This window comes from Xiphias gladius, chromosome 11, assembly GCF_016859285.1.
Source record: "Xiphias gladius isolate SHS-SW01 ecotype Sanya breed wild chromosome 11, ASM1685928v1, whole genome shotgun sequence".
NCBI lineage: Eukaryota > Metazoa > Chordata > Actinopteri > Istiophoriformes > Xiphiidae > Xiphias > Xiphias gladius.
Window position 1 is genome coordinate 10696150 of NC_053410.1, and position 18607 is coordinate 10714756.

The following is an 18607-nucleotide window of genomic DNA, read 5'->3' on the forward strand; positions in this document are numbered from 1 at the left end:
TGCACATAGACAGAAACACACGCCACCACTACACACCAAAATAGATGAATTTTGCTTCAACAAAGGCAGTATGGTAATTAAATGTAAGATAAGGCCATTCAGAATGTCCAAGACTGTGCCAGGCAAATATCCTGATCAGCTTAAAATCAACCAAGTGGGACAGAATAACAAAAATCCAAATTGGTTGGTCTAGATCAGCTTGATAGGGCTTTCAATATAATACACAACAATGGCTAAAATGAATAGGAATCAAATTACAAGAGCTGTGATATGGCATGAAACTGCATGGGGGAATTCAAGCACAATCACTTTTCACTGTAGCTTCTAATATTGCAGCCAATCCTTGCACGATTCATATCCGATCACAAATAATGTTTATCACCCTCATATCTCTTTCTCTAATGGAAAAGGCCTAGTGTTGGGGTTTAAGGAGTGCATTCATTTTTAATGAGGTCTGGGCATTGGCCAGAATGAAATGAACAGGCATAGAGTTTTGGGCCGCAGTATAGCAACGAATGGCAGTAAAACGTCAACCCATTCTTTCTAATTTGACCAGGTTACGTGTGACTATGAGTTGCTAAGTTGTTTATTACAACCAAGCAGCATTTTCACTGTATTGTAACAGAATTGTTTAGAAAGAGTGTAAAGGTCAGTTGCCATTGCAGAAGAAATTTTTCTCCTGGAAGGAACTTTAAAAGGGTTGCACCATGCTTTTGAGTGGTTTCAAATCCATAACGTTGAGGTCAGCACCTCTGAATAACCCCAGGGGTAGCTGTGTGTCCATTTCTAAAACTCTCCAACTATCGCATAATCCATGGTTGTAGGACATCAATAGTCTGTATGTTCACCTGATTTTCAACCAACAAAAGTATGCACTTACAGAGCTGAAAAGGGATGCTATATCACTTGAACCAAGTAATTCTCTACAGTGTTTATGAGTTCAGAAATGACCATTAAATTTCATGTAAAATAAGCTCTCATGCAGGAGAAGACACTCATATTTTATGTCTAATTCTGGAGGAGAAGATGCATTTCCTGCTTCCCCAGGAAGCATGATTGGTGTGCGACTGCGTGTCATGACGAGATCACTTGGCGGGGCTGAGGATAAAATGTCGCTTAGGATAATGTGATTGCCCTTAAGGTACAAGTAGGTGAATTATATTCCCTGATTTATAATCTGAAAATTAAAGACTCACTCATTTTCTAATTTAATTCCACCTTCAATGGAACAATGTTCACTCTGAGCCAAATTGGCGAATAATGTTACTAATTCAGATGCAGATGTAATTTCTATTCGGGGGGCTGCGGCACGTGGTGATGAACGAGTCCCGGATGGATCGTTGCCACTCCTATCTCCCCGTCTCGACAATTCTCCAGCAGTTGTGATAATAACCTGAGCAATAAAGGAGGGAGAGGCAGTGGTACCCTGTTCCACTCCTCATACCCCAAGTCATCTGATATTTCATCTAATAGTATTTCTGTCCTTTCCTATGTCACTCTGTCTCGAGTCAGCTGACGCTGTGCTCTTCCATACAGGAAAACAGAGTATGCAGAGTATTATCGATGTAAAACTGCATTAACACCAAGACTCTTAATAAGCTGCATAATTACTGCTGCCTTCTGCAATACAAAAAAGTCACTGCAATAAATCTGCTGTTAAAAACTTGATTGAATGCAGGGTAAATGTCAAGGTAATTATGAGGCGTTGAGGGTTAAAAGCAACGTTAAATCCTTCCAGAGAGCGGTGACATTCAAGCAGAGGAAGAAGAGACAGCAAGGGAGGAAGGAGGAGAGGGACAGAGAGAGGGCCAAGTTTGTAAATGTATCAGCCAATACAAATCTAACAGTTCCTCACTTGTCACTGGCCTTTTATTTATGACTGCAAACCATTTAAGATATGACCTCTCTATGACTGGTTTCTTCCTGCACGCTAATGGGTCCATTAAAAACAGAATTCATCACGTACAATATCATAATGAAACAAACACGTTCAGTCTGCACACATGAGTGTTGAATTAAAGATTCCCGATTTAGCCATTTCCACGTTAGCTCACTTGACCTGGCTAGGAACCATTTACTCTCGACATAAGACTCTCTCTAGCTGCAAGGTGTGGAAGGTCACCAAGTGGAGACGAAAACGGACAAAGGGAAATGTGTGCACCCACTTCTATGCTGGGGATTAGAAAGGAAGTTTGCTGCATCCCTTCGTCTATCTCAGCATCAAGCAGCCATACAGATGCGGGAACAAGTATTTAGCAGTGGGGCTGGCAGGGGTCAGGTTATTTACTCAACGTTCAGCCTCAGTGTGGAGTGGAGGGGTCAGGTGGTGGTGTTGGGGGGGGGGGGTGACACAGCTGAGAGACTGTGGATGCGGTGTTGTGTGCCTCCTCTTCAGAGCCTAATGATCTTCCGAGTATAATGACCCAAAGACGACGGGGCCTCTACAAGCATTGACTAGGCCTCCTCCAGCTCCTGCTCACACTCACTTCACTTCAGAAATAATGTGAGAGGAAAGACTTTTTTTCTTGCTGTTTTGTTCTCGGCCAATCCCCCCCCTCTGCTATCCACCCCCAGCCAATGTACAAGCCAAGGCTCCATGACAAAAAGCCAATAGAGTTAGCTGCCAAGGCTTGGAGCTCTGAGAGGGATAACTGGCGCAGAAGGTTAAAGCAACAATGTGCTCAGCCCCATTGAGCTGCTCCTTCTGTGTTGATGGTGAATGTGTGTGTTTGTGTGTGTGTCTGTGTGTGTGTGTGTGTGTGTGTGTGTGTGTGTGTGTGTGTGTACCTTAAAATCGGTGTGTACATAAGGTGTCAAGGGTTGTTAAAATGTATGTGCTCTGATATATCTAAAAGAACACCTGTTCACTTGTGTATTCTACAGCTTGCCAAATAATGAGGGACTCGTTTGATTTCAATCAAACCTTAGTTATGAGTTTAAAAGTTTAGAAAAAACTCAATGCCTGCATTGTGTACAATGACAGAACGCAAAGAGTAAAGCACTCACAGGCTTTGTAATTGCCCCAGTAGAAATGCTAATTATTTGCTTCTTTCATTTTGAAATGCTAACCAAAATTCAGTCATTTGATAGACTGAAGTGAAAAACAAATGTCTGGATTTTCAGATTACAAATGACTTTCTCTCACAGGTAACAATTTCAAGGCTACTGCTTTTCCACAGAGGGGACACAGCCACAATGAAAGGTGTGATATCCCCTCTCTACAAACCATAATGGTGCCTTGTTTGAAAATGACAGGTGTACGAATGAGGACCTCTCTTTTCCTAAGTACGGCAAACCGTGGTCATTCACTCTGCTTTGTTTTTAGCGTAATAGCCCCATTTACAAAATGTCTGTGAAATTAATGTGGGACAAACGCAGCGGTAACCGAGCCAACTAATTTTTGCTCATTCAACTTGAATTATTAATAGGTGAGAAATATACCATATGCTTTCAGAGGAACGGCATACATTCATTTTATACAGAATTGCTGCTGTTTTGTGAAAAGTATAAGTAGCTTAACTGCTCTTTTCAAAAGGGGTGACTTATATGGAGGCCCTAATGATGTATAAATCAGCCCGTGTAATTACGCTTCCAGCTGCTGCCTTGGGCTGGGCTGAAACTATAGGCCCTCAGCACCCAGACTGGAGCCTTCATCACCTGAATCCCTTTTAATCAACCAGCAATAGTTTTCTCTCCTCAGATCACATTATTATGAGTTATTGAGAGAGAGAGAGAGAGAGAGAGAGGGAGGGAGGGAGAGAGAGTGTTCAGAGGTGTATGCACTTATATGTGAGTGTGTTAATATGTGTGTGCGTATAAAATTGGTATACAAGTGTGTGTTAGTACATTTGCAAATGTGTTTATGTGTGTGAATCTGTGCGCATGTGTTCATGCACTGGCCAATATGTAGAATACCTTTTTATTCCTCATACTATTACTTAAGTAACCCATTGTACATTTTAACTTTGTCTGAAAATATTGAAAAACAAACAGATTGACAAACATCACCTGTCAGTACTGGTAACTTGGTATTATTTATCTCACAAGTAAAGCGTCACCACTCTGCTCACCTGCACAGCATTGTCATTGCAGGTTTTAGTGTAGGGTTTAGCAGAAAAGTACTAGAACATGGTTTTGTCTTGGTGAAGAGATGGGGCACCACCTAGTGCTCAGTCCCTGCCACAATCTTTCCTTCATCTAAAGCCTTTGTTTGTGATTCAATTTTTACACACAATACATTAAACATACTGTACACGTCAATACCTGCAATGATTTCAGTTGTCACACATTACATCTGCAGTACATGGTACTTTTTGAAGCCCCTCGCTTTTTTGTGATGAAAGCTGTAACATGCTCAGTTCTGCTGTAACTGTGCTATGGATGATGGAGTGGGTGTTAAACATCTGCATTAAGCAGGAAACTCTCCAAACAGAACTACTTCCCTGTCTCCCCGTCACATCCAAAAGTGGTGAAAATGATTTAATAAACACCAGGTTCTTGGTGATAAAAAAAAACTGCAGGGAGTTGAACTCTGTTCAAGAATCAGATTAGCCAACATTGTATGAGCAACAGTGGTGCTGATGAAATGTCTGATGACTTAGTTTGTATGAAGCTCTATCTTTGAAAAGCAATATGATTTGCATTTACAAACTCCATTTGTTTGCCAGAGCTAAGAAAGATGCAAAGCACAGCGGTCACATTCAACAAAGGCCAACCAATGACTTACTGTAATGTACATTAATGTGTTTTGAGAAGAGATTAGGTAAATGGTATTGAAATTAAAATGTGGATACTGGATGTCTTATCAGTATCCTTTTGTTTTGTTACACACTGCATCAGTTATCATTTACATGTGCACCTCTTTCTGGGGTCACAAATATACTTTTAATGCAAATGAGTTCCATATAACCCTGACACATATCTACAGTCATTGTTTGAGTAATTGAAAACAATGTTTATGAGTATGTGAGTAAATATCAACAACTTATGACCACCCTGACTTTGAATCATCATTTGTGACTGACTGACTGTCCATCTGAAGAATCGGTCTATTTACGCATTTATTTAGGGACCATATTTAATAGAATTACTTATTCGCTCATTTTGAGGCAGTAAAGAATTCAAAATAAATAATCTAAACAGTCACAAAACAAAAATCTACTATGAGGTAAAACTAATGGAAAACTGTGGTCATTTGTCCCTTCCCTTAAACATACTCCAGCCTGGATGCTTGTTTGTAACAAAGATGGACATCTTAATAGTGAGCAGAGTGAAACCATATTGGGATTAATGACCAAGCGCCTCCTTGTTAATTGTCACATCAAACAAACAGGTCCTAATTGGCAAAGGTTCCAGCTTGGAGCTAAGTGGACACAGAGTGGGCGCTGCCTCTAGATCGGTCTCTTTGTCTGCTTTCATTAGTGAGTCAAGCCCCTACATTAAGAAGCCTACACTGGAGTCGTGTTTTCTTTGGTGGGTGATGAAACACACACCTGCTACTCTCAGGCAATGAATAGAAACTTGAATCTAATATCATCGTCATGTGGCTTCTATTAGTGTTTACAATGCCTGTGTTTTGTGTTGATTTTGCATTTGTCTGTGTTGTAGTGCGCATGCTTGTGGCTCCTAATTGTGCTGCAGTTTTAACAGAAAGAAGACAGAGAGAGAAAAGAGATAAATATGGTGGGAGAGAGGAATAAAAGAGCAAAAGGAAAGGAAAAAGTTGAAGGCAGCAAACTTGCATTCAAGCAAAGAGGTCAGTCCCTAGTTCGACTTCTCTCACATCTACAGCGCATCCTCTCTGGTCTGTGACTGCCTGAGGGAAGAGAATGTTTATCAAGACTTGAAACAAACTATATGAGTTTAACATTTTATAACTATATAGACATTATTATATTTTATGGTCTAAAAACTCCACGAATAACATTTATTTGCTCTAAAAACTAGAATCCATAGAGCGCATACCTCCACCAATGTCAAACAACATACACCAGACTTCAGAGAAAAAAATTCAAATTCATAGTAAATGATCCGGATCTGCCCAAAAATCTAATGGGTTGTTCCCTGGCCCATACCCCATCCCTTCATCAAATTTGGTGCAAATCATATCAGTACTTTTTGCATTATCCCGCTAACAAATAAACAGACACGAGCAAAAACATAACCTCCTCGTTGGAGGTAAATATTTGGATTGATTGTAGTATGTAACTGCAGCAACATGGTCCAATCAGAAAAATGCAGCTGAGTGAACTGGTGATGAAAATTAAAATTAGACTGCTTAAATTTCCTTTGTCAAATTTATATACACGCACACATACACACACATATGGACACACACAAACATGCTGCTCCATCTTGAAATGCTAATTTATGATTAGCATCATTATGCAGTAGTGTAATTTCACAAAAGCCTTCCCACAGTGGTGCACAAAAGACTCATTCACTGCCAGAGCTGCTCTGTGTGGGGAAGAATTATGGCACGCAGATGAATTCATTCATGTGGGAAAGGATTTATTCGATAATTATAGACCTTCACAGTTTTAATGCCACTTAATGAGGAGCTTGCATAGTGCAATTCCTACTTGGGCTGACGAATGGATGTTGGTTTTTATTCTGGTGTTTTCTGTTTTGCTCCATGCAACATCTGTTAGGCTTTCTATGCTGAGAACTAGCTGAGGCAGTGGTTGTGGGGCCGGATTTTTCTCTCTGTGTATTCTACAATAAGTCACATTAAGTAGGCAGTTAATTAATAGGCTGGTGGTCGGATATAAATGAGTACCACAGTAAATATGAATAAATATTGTGGTAACAGTGCTAATACACATCCAAATACCACTACTGTACTTCTACTGTAAGATGTAATTACTATTATAATTGTAATAATAGTTAATAATAAGCACGATTTGTGAACAATTTCTTATCGTAATTAAAAGATAATAAAACATTTTTAAATAACATTACTTTGTTAGTTTTCACCTAACATTTTATGCTTTGTTTTCCTCTGCTAGCAGCTGGCGATAAACACAGACTCATACATCTTCCAGTTCAAGGCCGTCGCTCTCTGACAACAATGTTTACCATAATGCCAGTCTTAATGCCTCATAGCCATGTTGTTGTGGAGAGGTAATTAAGTTGCCAAAGTTTAATTGCTCAATCATCAGCAGTTAACAAAGAGGCGTCATTGCCCCCCTATACTTTCAATGTACTATATTTATAATGGCTAACAATTACAGCAAGGGCCCTTTAGCTGGGATAGCACTAGTAAAAGCTGCCGGCACTAATGAAAAGCTATAATCATTCCACCCACAGCAGTTATTAGTAGCAAATTAGGGGTCAGTTGAAGGGCTAGCAGCTATATGCATTAAGATAAATAACACTGCAGCTTGTTGCAAGCATAGAAAATGAATGAGTAACATATGTATCTCTGATTCTACAAATAATACATATAATGACTTTTATCCTTGGGTTTTAAAATATTGTCATTTCTTAATGATTTAATTTTTTAATGCTATCACATATGAAAATCCATGGATTTTTTGCAAGACTTTTTCACATTTAGGTGAAAAAACCTAAAGACATACTCATTCCAGCTTTTGACAGAAAAATACAGATATATATATATATAAATATATAAAAGACCATCACACACTAACTCATTTTGTAGGGCACTCTCCACATCTTGATGGCCAGACTTCCATGCATTTTCTTTTGCCTCAGAAATATGCTTTGCAAACTCTTTAACTGCAGCATTACTATGCAGAGTGGAGTATAACCCCTTTCTCCCCATCATCCGCTCTCCCTTTCTATTCCTTTCTCTCCCTGTCTTCTTTTCAGTCCTCCTCTCTGCCCTGCTCCCTCTCCCCGTTCGGTTGCTCAGCCAGGCCTAGTGGAATGCTACATCTCTTTGATCAAGTCTTCATTATCGCAGACTCTGCGTTGCTTGGCTGTCCGACGCTAAGGGGGCTAGCTGAGGGAGAAGCGTGGCCTCCATGTGGTAGAGGCCTCTCAACACAAGAATGAACAATCACCAGGCATCCCGCCTCCATTAATGAGAAGCATCCCCATCCACTGCAGTCCCCAGGCAGCCTCCACCAGGTGGAATGCTTGGCCCCTGTCACTCATAGCATTGCTGAGGGCTATTACCAATTCATTAAGTGACTGACTGACCGCCTAGCTGTATCAATTAGGGGATAGTTGATATTTCTGTTATTGTCAGACTCTATTTGAGATTGCACTGCTTTTCATTCAATGTCTCCTTTTGGTTTTGTGCTGAGACAGAGCTGTTGCATTTGTAGTTTTTGTGTGTGTGTGGTCTTGGCACGGCAATAGTGAGCAATAACCACCGCATGATGGAGAGTCGACCAATGAGAGGATAAATATTAACAGATAAGAGCAAATTAAGCTCCTTGCACGATAGGTAAAATATTAAAAAACAATGAGCCTGTGTTTTTATGTCTTAGTTGTTTAGCTCCCTGAAATCCTCCTCCCAAGAACAGAGAAAAGGAAAATTGTTGCCATCTGGAGGTAAAATTAAGTATTGTCGGAATCTTTGTTGATAAAAGTCTGTGGCATCATAGCAAACCCTGGGTGTCTGTTGATCCTGATAAGCTATGGTTGCAGTTGTTATGGTTGCAATCAAACACAGTCCTATACCCATTTAAACTGTCATCTAAGGTACACTGCGCTTTCCATGGTACCAACTGATACCCTTCTACCAGTAAATCGGTTGTGTCATGTGTTCATGAATTAACAGGAACAAGAAATAAACAGCAAGTATGCCAAAAACTAAAGTGATTACTGTTAATATTTTGACAAGGTGTAATACAATATATATAAAATTTGCTTAACAGCCAACAACGTTGTGGCCTGGCCTGGCTAATATATAAAATATCCTCAAAGAGCCCACCATTGTTTAGAGCCAGCTAGGCAAATCTCAGGCAAATTCCCCACGATGTTAACAAACATGATTCCTCATTTCACTCTATGCATTTAGATAAGAGCATACTTCTTTGCATGCTTCTTTCCATGCTTTCTTTGCAGATTCAAACTGCACTGACCTCCATCACTGTTGTTAAACAAGAACAGAGGCCCTCGGTGAAAAAAATAATATAAAAGCGTATAAAATTACCTGTGTGCATCTATTTACTCACCTTATCCTTATTTGCATTAAAAACTGTAGAGACAGAGTCTCATTTAGGCTTGGGTGCTGGAGTTGACATTCCGTCTTTCATTCTCCTAACTGTCACTGTCAACACTCAACACCCAACTTGCTGGTGACTTTGCATGTTTTGAACTGCATGTTTTGTTGGTGACACCTTGTGTAACATTTGCCTAATGACTAAAACACGTGTAAAGGTTCACAAAATAATGGTTTTAAACCTCGAAAATAGGTTGTGTACCATATGTAGTACTGATACTTTATGTATATTCAGCATCGTGTCCTTTCTCTGTGCTGTGGCTAATTTTTTGAAAAATGTTACTCATGTGACGATTATGTAAATTTTTTTTAATTATAAGTACAATACACACCTGTATCGGAAAAGGGACGTTTGCCACCTTCATTTGCCTTTCCAGTCAGTCTAGTGATGGTTAATGAAGCGACATTGCTCAAAAATCCGTTCGTAAAAGATGACTGCAAGACTTGTTAGCATACAAAGAAATATGTATGTATGTATGTATATATATAATGGATGTTTGAAGACTATAGATAGTTATGCAGTCCTTGGTATGTCAACAAAGAATGCAAACAGAGCATGTCGAACTCCTTCTGGCTCAGTCTACAAACTAAAAATACTTAAGCACGTGACAACAGAACACAATCAAAAACAGTCAGATATTTGCTGCATTTTGATCAGAGTGATACATGAAAAAGCAACAAAAGACATGCTGATAATGATAATGCCAATTATCACATTTTGCTCAGAGGGTCAAAGGGAACAGCATTAAACCAAGTCACCATTACCTGATAAATGGCTGAACAAAACTCTTTTCTCTCCTGTGAAATTGTTTGGCAGCCATTAGCAATGCAGTGTAATGCCAATGATTGACGTTGCTGTCTACTTAGCAGTGACAAGGGATGTGTGTGTGTATGGGGAGGGGTCAGTAGGCTGGTGGGGGTGCAGTGCAGGGGATTGATCGGGGTCTGCGTTGTTGCCAAACGGGGGATGAGTGTGTATTGGCGCGTAGACAATGAGCCCCGGCCAGTGCTGAAAGGCCCATTCTGCGGATCCCTGTTAGCTGTCTATTATCCGCGGTCTCCAGGGGGCTGCTAAATAGAGGGCATGTGTTAGGCAGACATTTATCATGTAATTACAGCACTAGGATCCGTTTCTGATGGTGTGTGATGATTACTAATAATTACTGTGCATTTCACGCCTCCAAAGGGCCCAGATGGGGTCCCAGGGCGTCAATAGGGGGGAGTGAAGAAACGGAAAGACAGATGAAGAGAAAGAGAGGAGGGATAGTGTTTCACTTTAACCATTTAGAGGTGCTCATTAGCTAAATGAATTGAACCATATGTGTCAGATTCCTAATTAACTGGAAGAAAGGAAAGGATGGAAAGGAAGGGAAAGGAACACTTTTATCCATGACTTTTCTTACATGACAATTTCAATATACGAGATTTTTTACCCCCTATTATTAGTCATTTTGATCTCTGTCAGAGTGACAGTTAAACAAATTTATAAAGTAATGACTATGTTAACTGTAGAAATACACAAGAAATCCAATCCAAAAGAAGCAATAATAATGGAGGTGTAACACAGTTTGATATGTGATTTCCATTAGGCACCTACCTATAACCATGTCTTTTTGTTTCATAAGCAGTATATACACATTTAGACTGTACAAAAATAATACCAAGGTTTCCAGTGGCTTGATTTGTGGTATCATGACTGATATACAATTATACTCAAAAGGTTTCATATCTGTAGCACAGACTAAACGAATGGGCTGAGACTAGGGTTTAAATAAAAAAGAGAAACACCCTCTTACGAAAGCAGCCATCTTGCCTCTGTCAAAGTGGGGGAATGGGTCTGTATGGTATTAGCTCCAATGCGGATGAAATACAGTGACTCACTGTTATATTTCTGCCCTCTACAGGAATCCGGATAAATCAAAGAGGTCAAGCTGCCACTGATATGATGTAGTAAGGAAGCACAGGGATGGGTTACGCTGTGGAGTATATGTATGTGTGAGGGTCGAATTGCTGTGTGTTACTGATACCTGCAGCCATGAACTGGAAAAGGACAGAGCAACAGCAGGTGCACCAGTGCAACATTTCCCTGAAATGCTGCAGTCAACTTTTCGGTCTCACCCAACCCCTTAGTGTTCATTTTACCTGAAGCCCGATGTGCCCCCCATGAATACTCAAATTAACTTGAACAACGAAATGAAGAGGTCCTCTTTTGCTCTTTCCAGGGCCCCACTAGTAAAGACAATAAGATCTCCACCTGGTCAAGGTGAGCTCAAATGAAACTCACTGACCGGCAGCGTTTTACCCACAGCATAAAAGCCGTTAAGCTAAATTTGGTTGGGGGGGGGGGGGGGGGGGTCATCGGTTGGGGAAGATGAGGACCGTCCTGTTTAATAGAAACAAATTGCTCTCCACTTCCCGGTGACACAGATAGCAGACCATTTGTGCCTGCTGGCCTTTGTTGGGAACGACAGAGAGGAAATGTACTCATCCTGTCCGGGGATAAAGTTCGGGGCTTTTTGTTACAAGCCAGTTACCTTAGCCTCCGTGCCCACCCCCTTGAACAAGCACAGCGGTTAAGTAGTTCAGGTGCCTGCTACATTCTGTTAGATTAAAAGGTCCCTGATTCTGGGCCGCGTTGAATTGCCTCAGCTGGAGTTGAAGGGAGAGGAGGGAGGGGGGTGGAGAGGGAGCGGCAAAATTGTAGGGCCATGGGGCATGAATGGACATCTTGTGCGTGCTCACAGAGCCGAAACGCTTTGGGACCGCTGGCCAGCCTCTCTCTACAACAAGAACCTGAAAGAAAGTCTGTAGGGTGGGTTGGTGAGTAGGGGATGTGGGAGGGTAGCCCAACCCCTCCTCACCCTCACTCCATTGCTCACTCTATATCTTCACCCACATTTTTCTCATGTTAGCGGAAAGCTGTACATTTGGACTAGGGCAGGTGGGTAGTGGGTAGGATCTCAAAGGCCTTTTTGAAATCTGGAAACACACATACTGTTGCTCCTATGCAACATTGACCTAAAGAAAATGAATACAATGAACACAGGACATGGGGTGGGGGGTATATGTAACGGTGCGCCAATGTGCACCTGTGCTACCCACTCATTTACACAGAGCTGTGGTGGATGCAGGGTCTGGACTCGAGTGGGGAGAACCCCAGAGGACACAGAACAAAAGGTGATTGGCATCTGACACATAGATGTTTAACTTACACACCAATAATTGATTGGCAGTTGTGTTTTGATTTCTATAAAATCCCAAAGCTGTGTTCGGAGACTACATCGGAGATTAATGTTTAACTTTCAAAAGCAGAATCAAATCTACTGTTGAGGTATAAGCTTATCATATCATGTTTACAACAAAGGTGTGTCCTCAGTCAGTTATTAAAATCTCTGTCTCTTCATCACACACATGCTTCTATTACTTTCTCTCTCCAGCTAGGTCTCCCAAATTAACCTGAGATTGGTCAAGCGAAGACGCAAAACAGAGTCTGAGCATGTCTGACTTCACAAACTCATTACCAAGGTGCGGGGTCAAACACAAGAGTCAAAGGTGAAGTCTGCCCCAGAGGATTGGATTCCAATTTGTGGGGAAATTTAAAAAAAAAAAAAAAAAAAATATATATATATATATATATATATATTTGTAGTGAGTGTGCTTGGGCAGGAGTCGAGTATTTTTGTCATTGAAGAAGCGACTGCTAAGTCTCAAGCTATATGCTAGCTTCTGAAACAAAATAAAATGACTACAACACTTTGGATAATTAAATCACTTGACAGGATTGCAAGAAGGCCAGGGTGCTGTATCACTTTATAAAACAAACCACATGCCTCTGTCTGTGGTACATGAGGTAAATGTTCAGTACTCCACATCTTAATCATGTACCATGCTCAGGACAGCTTAAAGAAACTGATACTCCTGTGACTACTTTAGCTGCTGATTGTGTTACCTTTACAATTCGGCTTCCCCTCATTCCTGTTTTGTACCCTTGGAAAGACTGATAAAATTATCCCCACTGTGGCTTTCCACCTGCACAAGAGAGGATATGGTAGTGGTCTGGGGTCAGAAATAATATGCAGCCCCATGGGGAATCTACATGGGGTAGATTCTGCGACAAAGGTAAGGAGGTAGTATTAATGGAATTTTAAAAAATGATTTTAAAAAGTATCAACAAAGCTTCAAACTATGTGAAATATCATTATCACATCAATGGTCAAACCCTGTGAAGTGGCTATAGTCAATATTTTTTATATTGACCACATGCCTATTTGTATGTGAAAGGGGTCAGTCAGACTGACAAACCCACAGAGAATTATCACTGAACTCTGTTCCCATCAACTCTATGCAGCTGTAGCGACTTTTACCTCATTGTTTTGGTTTTGTGGACAGATAATTTACTGTTATGCTTCACTCTCACCGCTCTCGACATTGTTTTCGGCTACAGCAGGCAGGTGTTATCACTGATGTGAGTAGCTGGTGAACGTAGTGGATTTAAAGAGCCAGATATCTGCTTTAGGAGTTGGCGGAGACCTAAATAAATTTGCTGTTACTCTGTATCTGTGTAAATAAGCTGTTTGCCAGTACAAGGATGATCCATAAAAAAATACAAAAATTTAAAAAAAAACAAGACATTCAGGGTGTAGAGTGGTTTGAAAGATGCTATCAAATGTAAATATGTACAAATGAAAGTTCCATAATATTTTAAGTTCTATGACTTCTGTTAACAGCTTTCTACGCAAATGCTAGAAACATAAAAAAAAAATCACTTGGTATGTTGTGATGTCTGTTCATGTTTGTGTTAATTTCTATACAATAACAAGTATTCATATGCAAAGACTATGGTTGTGGTTGTGGTTGTCAGCAAACAGTAACATATTTCTTTTCTTTCTCTAAATTGTACTTCATTCTGTGCAGGGGGGAGGCAATTTATCTGTCATGGCTTCCAAAAAAGACAGCTCGCTTTGCCCCCCCCCGTCCCATTATACTGACAGCAGCCTTATTAGCCACAAGGGAAACCGGCCGCCACATGAATTTGGCCACTGTTCACCTATGGGGCCAGGGGAAGCCTCTTTTTACCATAGCGCAAATGACGCTGAGATTTTCTTTTCAGTTATTAATTTGATAAATATATTAATTATGACCTGGGGATGACAGTCCAATCAGATTGTCAGGCGCCCAGTTGTGGGCCCCCACTCCCCCATTTTGGTGATAAGTTCTCTCAGGTTTCTAGAGCTGTCATCCAGAGGGCTTGAACTTCTTATCAGCACTGGGCCCATTCTACAGATAATTTCCTGTGTGTTGTAATTAAATGGTGGCTCTCTGATGGCGAGCAACTCCCTTTTTAATGCAGGAACCTCCTGAGGTTTGTTTCTGCGGGGATGAGTTAGGGTGGGGCACACCCATGATAGGGTCACCATGATGAAAGTTTTATGTGTGTAACCAAATCCCTGAAACACAGTTAAAAAAAAGAGTTCTTGGTGATTTCTGTGGTTTGTAATTTTTTTTTTTTTAGGTTGGTTGGCTGGGTGGTAGTTCTAATAAATAAGATGATATCTGTTTGCCAATTGGACAGGACAGGGCATTAAAAGTTGGTAATGCAATTGTAACATTTCCTCATATTGAGTTGAATTTTCACAATACAATCTCACCAGGAATGCCACACAAACACACAACAATATCAAAACACTTCAGACTTCCAACACTAACGGGATATTGTGTGAGCAGCAGACGGAAACTCAAAGATAACTATTGTGGGGCATAGCAATTATGATAAACTAGTTTGTTAGCTTCAGTAGCTGCATTTATATGCTTCTATATCCCCACAAGAACACAGGACCTGGTGTCAGATTTGGCGTGGCCACAGGAATTTTTGCCAGCCCAGGTAGCAACTTAACAAATCAGAATTTAGAAGACACTAAGTGCAGCACCCTATACCACCATCACACCACAGTGACAACTCAGTTACCACCTCAAAGCCAAATACGGGCTCTGTAGGGTCTGTTTTTGGATCAATTTCTGTAGCCTCACTGGTAACCAGAAACAAGAAGCAGGACTCAAAAGCAGACACACAGGCTGGTGAGTAAATCAGGTAATTACTAAAGGAGGAAAACTTACTGAGGGTGATAAAAGGGCACATTTTCTTGTGGTCCAAAAATGGAAGCCCCACCACTAGGTTTATTCAAAACACCAGTCAGCTATAAAAACATTCCTGACACACATGCAGGAAGCAGGTATGAGATGCAGTGCAGTACCACTTGAAAAGGAGATGTGAGACAGACCTTTCCATATAAAGCAGCCTGCTACTGGAACCACTGAATCTGCCCCCGTGCCACTGGGCCTTGTCTGACAGCCGTCTGGACTTAAAAAGGAGCGATAACTTAATTTTTTACTCATGTCAACACCACTGCAGGGGCCAAGAGGAAACTGTGGGTCTATTGTGTGTCTGTCATATCATCCTGCATTTTGTGGCCCCAAGAATGAAAAATATTTAAGTGGCTTTGATGTCCCGGATCTTGTTGAACCGCTCTGATGGTCTAAAAGCATTTGAATCTTGCTTTCCTTGATGTTAACCTCCCTTGTGTTTCTATCCTTTTATCCTTAGTATTTAAATTATTAAAAATCTTTTTTGTGTGTCTATGCACTTCTTGCTTGTTGTTAGTGCAAGCCGTGTGTAGAGCTACTTGCACACAGCCAGCAAAAGTGCCACGTACCCTAGCTGAAACACACACACAAGTGCAGGGGTTATGCTGGAACAACCCAGAGCTTGAGGGCGTTGACAGCAGCTTCTATCTGCCAATCTCCCTGTGGATATTGTTGCAGTACTGGCAGACAGACAGCCATGGCTTGTGGGATGACAGACCCCCTCTGTCAGCAGGTTATCATTTCCAATTAAACCCTTTCATCTAAACGTACAGTCAACTCCTTGGCAAGCCAAAAAAATGACCCAAATAAGACGTTATTAGTCTATTTCAACAGGTCCCCATTTTTTCAACCTCCGCCCTGTGGCTGGAGGGGTTGGGCAATATTTTAAAGCATTACGGTTCTAGATTCTTCAGCTATCTTGATCCAAATAGCTCAGAACTTCAGCGGTCTATGGTGGTCACGCTCTGTTTAGAGATAAACTTTCAAAATTGCATTGGATTGACACACCGGCATGTCCTCTCTAACATGTGTACCAGGACAAGGGTCTTTTTGTCTAACTTTGTTCTTACGGGACCCACTGTGGACAGCACTGTTCCTATCCACAATGCAGGAGACATGAAGGAATGCATGCAGAGCTCAGTAACTGTCTGTTGAAAAAGGCCTCACAACGTCTCATTTCCTTTAATAAGACAGCCTCTAAGGCATCCGGATATACCAACTAAATACAGATTAACCCTCAGCATCAGCAGCAGTCAATCAACATGACTGGCTCACTCATGCGTGCACGCGCATCCGTGTGTGCATGCAAGCATACTTATACACAGAACTTGTGCCTCATAAGAATATACAGTCTTCAGTAGTGATAAATATGTCCAAAAAAATGTTATACTTGGTTTAGTAAAAGAAATCATATGCTCTCAATTTTTCCAACTGTACCACAGGATGTCTGAGTTTACGAACTCAACAGCCTACTAGAAGTTATCTAAAGCGCAGTTTATGCACATAATAATTTAAGGCCACATGAGTTTGAAATTTAAGAGTTAACTTTCAGTGTAAATGCATATTTTACTTACACTAATGGCCCAATGGAGTCAGATAATATGTTGGACGCCAAAGAACTCCAACACCCCAATAAAGCAACCCAATCACCAGACAAGAATTTTGATATGTGACAATTCTGTGACACACCAGATTACGTTCAATGACAAATTTTTTACATCCAGTTCCAGTGTTTATTAATTCTTGCATAAATTCTCCTACAGTCTGCATGTAGCAACTAAGGTATGAAAGATCATGGTTATGGTCAATTAAAACACGGATGTTAATTGCAGGTCTGTGAGAATACCTAAGCTCCAGCCTCCTGGATGAAAGTCAGATGTGCTACACTCCCATCCCCCCACTCCAACCTCCACACCGTTACTTTACGCCTTGCTGTGTAAATAACAGCTTCCTGCGTTGGCACTAACTAAAGTCGCAAGGTGCAGATTTGTCCATTATGAGGCTGCAATAAAATAGCTGCAAACTTATGAAGTCCCCCCCGCACACACAGTACATCCCCCCTTGATATCTAGGTTTTGCAAAAATCTGTATTTTCATAAACACTATTTTAATCATATCTCGTAAGCCAAATTTGTTGCTGCTGACCTCAAAAGATCTGACCCGTGTTGGTTGTCTGGTGGTTGAAGCGAGGAAAAGCATGCTCCCACTGCTCCAGGGGGTAACTAGCTGTATTGCAGCTTGGCTATAACCTATACACCTACCTGTAGATCCTGGCCAACTGCTCAGGCCTCCAAGTTTGCTCTACGTTTCGACTCGTTTTACAAAGAGGGGTTTTAAGTGCAATTCAATTCACAATTTCCTCTTTTAGTGCTACAGTAAGATACACTCTCCGAAATGTAGCCCCTCTAACCCATACCAACTTCCTGCTCAAAGACACAAAAGTGTACACTGTGAAAGCAGCTAAGACTTCAGATAAGCGCAGCATTAAACCCAATTTCAGATTAAGAAGAGGGAAAAAGAGTCAATCTGCTTTAATCGGACAATAATACTTTATTTATTCTGAGCACAGGGTAAGAGTTGTTCACAGGTGGGAGGGAGAGGTTGCATTTTTAAGAATTTAGATAATGCAGAGAGTAATCCTCGGAGAGGAAGGAAAGTTGAGAAAGGGAAAGAAAGTGAACATAGTAAAAAGGAAGTGATATAGAGGGAAAAACTAAGGAGAGGAAGAGAGTAAAAAGGACAGAGAAAGAGAGGAAAAGAAGGAAAGTGTTAGTGGGGCACTTGTATCTGAGGTAAAGAAACCCCGTCAGAAATACTAGCATAATCCTCTTGGTTTTAATGGTTTTGAAAAGCTATGAAAGATTAGGTAAACAGTGCATTTAATTAATGGGAAAAGAAGTCAATTGGCCATGGAGCATCAAGCAGCACACAATGCTCCTTTCATATCCCCAGTACTGCTGAGAGCAGAGATGGTCACAGGGATGTCTTGGCATGGATAAAATTTTGTGAATACCTCCCCCGGAGAGACTGCAATCTCACACTTTGTCAAGATCGGAAACTTGAGTGAGCATGAGGAAGTATTGATGGGTGACATGTACACAGAGCAGTTAAAGTGGATGAGGAAATGGACAGAGACTGATTAGGGATGTTACCATTCCGGTTTTGATGACAGGATTTCATGCCAAGGTAAATGCCTCACTTACTCATCCCTGAAATTTTGAAACTGACTCTTGAAAAACTGGATCTCTGCAGCCTCCCCTTCTGATACCT